A 3,878-nucleotide genomic window follows, 5' to 3' on the forward strand; every position below is an offset into this window, starting at 1 on the left:
GGAACTACTTTCTCATTTATTTTGTATAACCTAATCAATATTATAACCATATCTTTATTTTTGCTTAATGTTATATTTCTACTAATTGATGAAATAAAATACACACACAAATGCTAGGAAAAGACACAATGAAGCAAATAAATAACACATTTAAACCTAACAACGCAGAATTCTAGTTTCTACCAACTGTCATTCATAGTTACATGCTACATTTTTAGTGACAGTTTTTAAGAGTTTGAAATTAAATAATTTCAAATCAGAGAAAAAACCTAGATGCATAACTAGAATAAGGATTTTCTTTACTGCAGATTATGCTTTCTGATCATATGTTAAGTACATGGTATTTGCTGCCCGAGTGTCCTGGATCTTTGTTTATGTTGTAGAAAAGCATGAGAGGGTAAAGATCAAATTACTTTACACAAACAATATAATTAAAAATAGAATAACATATTTCTTGACCTATATCATAATTAGATGAAGTCAAAAGATAACAATCTGTAAAGTAGGGTTTCATCTGGTAACCAACTGGAGGCCCCTTCACTAAACTGTTAAATCCTCTGCCAATTTTGCCACAAAGGTCTCAATATTGAGTTGGTGCAATAATCATAGCTATCGGGGTCAACTTTCTAATACCATAGGAATATTAAGTAAATCCATAAATCTATATCACTTCATAGACAACCCAATCTCTCTACAAATGCAATGCACTTTATCGAATTGATTTTAAACTGCTTTTGTTTACAATTTAAGTAAACATATTTGTTGCATAAGATTGGGTCAAATAAATGTTTTAGCAATTTGTGTGTCTATTAATGATTTCTAGCAAGAATTTTTCTCGATCTTAGTAGCTAGAAAGGTTTTTTATATAAGCATGGTAAATATGCGGGTTTATTATTTTAACTTTTTGAAAGTGTATTTCACTATTAAACGCTTTGATTGTTATAACTAATATTTACTAAAAATATCTAGGCTATATAGGAGTTATCTTCTCTTTGCAATGCAATCTGTCTCCATTCACCTCACAATTCAATTATTGTATTAGCAGAGGAAAGAATGAGCAACACAAGGAAGGCTTCAGGGAGACGCGGAGGAGACGCTGGAAGACCAACAACGTTTATTCATGAGCAGGTGACTGAAGAGCAAGCCAGGGGTACTTCACCAGAGGTTTACCAGCTACCAGATACTCAGCAAGTTGGCGTCATACGTAAGTTAGGATAAAGTTTATAAGTTAGAACACAAAAGCTAAATATTTTTTATGTTCTTTTGTTAGTTTTTGAGCTGGCCAAATTACTTTTGTGTGAGCAATCCAAAATAAAATAATATATGGTATCACAATTTAATTTGGTGAACCTTTACAGCAAGCTTAAATGTTTGAAATTGATATTTTTGGTACAAATAAAAGGTGGCTATAGATACTGTAAAACATTGAGTTACAATGTTTTGGCTATAAAACATAGAGCTATGTGATGTGGCTATAAAACATAGAGTTACATTATGGGGCTGTAAAACATAGAGTTACGTGATGTGGCTGTAAAACATTGAGTTACTTGTTGTGGCTATAAAACATAGAGTTACGTAAAGTGGCTATAAAACATAAAGTTACATTTTGTGTCTATAAAAATATTTATAAAGGCCTTTTTGTATGTACTCTGATCACCTCACAGAACTTATCAGCACAAAAGTTTGTTATTCTCAGTTGTAATACATATATTATGTATCAACAGCAAACTTCAAAAATCTAAAAAAAGGTTTTCCCCTCCATGATTTTTTAAAATCTTTCGCATTTGTGCTACTGCTTATATCACAGCACATGGGTTTATGATGACTATTTCAAATTCAGCTGTTTATCATTTTTGCACTTCCTGTTTAAGTAGTCACTAGTGATGAAACTGGCAAATGCTTATACTTAAAGGTTGACTTGCAACAAAATTCACATTACAGTTATTTGGTATCAAAAGATTCACCATGTCTTACTCTGTTGTGTTGTGGGTGCCAAATGCGTGGAAATGTGAGTACAAGCCCTTAAAAGCTCAAAAACGAAAAGCCGCCGTAGATTGGAATCTGTTTATTTATTTGACGTATTCATTGCAGTTTGGTTATCATCTTGTCACGTGATGTTCTCATGTGTATTGAAAGGCCAATAAAAAGCTCACTATAAAACTTATTGTAGCACTAGTTTATGACAAACACTTCGGGTTTTACCGAAGTCCCTCCGTATTACATATAGATGCTCGCTACTTTACAGTTTTGTTTCGGCATTATTCAATCGTCAAGTCGTAATCTGATCACGTGACCCAATACTTCGCAAATAATTTTTGCAGCACTTTTCGATTATCACAGGTAACCAGCATGCTCGTCATGATTATCAGACAATGATATGTACTCCTTCGAGCTGAGGTTAAAAAGTTTAACGATTTTTTACGGTAAGTTATAAGATATCAGTGCTAAAAGTGACAGCATTACAATGACGATAAAACAGACGCGTAAGAACAATAGACATGGTTTTATTGAATGCGTGAAGTATATTTGTGAAAATATGTCGACGAATGAGGTTGCATGAAAGTGTAAACAGAAACCATTCTGTAACAACTACGTCTCATTTGAGCCATCTTGGAAAGCGAATCCAGACTACGGCGGTCTCGTGTGGCTGCGATTAACTGCTCGTTTTTTAGCTTTTAGAAGCTTGTAATCATATTCCCATATATTTTGCACCTACAACACAACAGAGTAAGACATGGCAAATCTTATGATACCAAATAACTGTTATGTGAATTTTATTGCAAGTCAACCTTTAAACATACACAACGATTGCCATGAACGTTCATAAACTTTAACTTTTAGCGTAATTCGTTTCATAGAGCCCTATCTTTAAAACTCAACCTTAAAATGCAATACAGTCATACCATTATTTCACTCTCTAACTTGGAAATAAAATTACAACTAGAAATGTAGTAACGCTGCCAGCTATTACCAAATAAACCAATTGTGTTTGAAAGTGAAAGAATTAATGATCAACAACATTGTAATAACTTATCTGACACTTGCAGATACTTGCAGGTGCCTGCTTATTCAAGAGCTAAACATACAAGCTATGGCAAGTAAACAAAGAAAAGGGACAGCGAGCACTATTGTAAATGAATCTCCTTTAGCAGCAGGTCGGTATTAGTGCTAATAAATTATCAGGCAAAATCTGAAACATAAAACTAGTTGGCATTGTAAAATGTTTTGTTTATGATTTAATTATGATGGTATGGAACTTAATATTTAATAGATACGGGAAAACAATTTTGTAATTGATCAAATACATTGACAGTCTATAATAAGTTTATTAATTTTGGTAATTACGCAAGATTTATGTGAACATATATAGCTATTCGACATACATTTACCTAAAAACCAGTTTATCAGAGACATCATGAAATATTTGGCTATTATGTACACCCATAAATATATATAGCTTTATGGGCAAACCCAATCTCTCTACAAGTGCAATTCACTTTATTAAATTGATTATAAACTGCTTTAATTTACAATTAAAGTAAATGTATATGTTGAATTAGATTAAGGTAAGATAGATTTTTAGCATTTTGAGTAACTGTCCATCAATGATTTCCAACACAAAAGTTTGACGATCTTGGTAGCTAGCAAACTTTTATTGTTTAAGCATGGTAAATACACTGGTTTCATCCTTAGACTTTTTAAAGAATTTATTTTTCTATTTAATTCTTTGATTATTAAAAGTAATATTTACTAATAATAGAAATAGAATATATAAATAAATATATATTGAGAAAAGGAGAAGACAGTCTCAAAATGAACCTTATAATACTGATCAAACAAAGCGCTATTTGTTAGCATGCTGTGTTCAATATGTTCGC

Source organism: Watersipora subatra, chromosome 9 (assembly GCF_963576615.1).
Source record: "Watersipora subatra chromosome 9, tzWatSuba1.1, whole genome shotgun sequence".
Lineage (NCBI taxonomy): Eukaryota > Metazoa > Bryozoa > Gymnolaemata > Cheilostomatida > Watersiporidae > Watersipora > Watersipora subatra.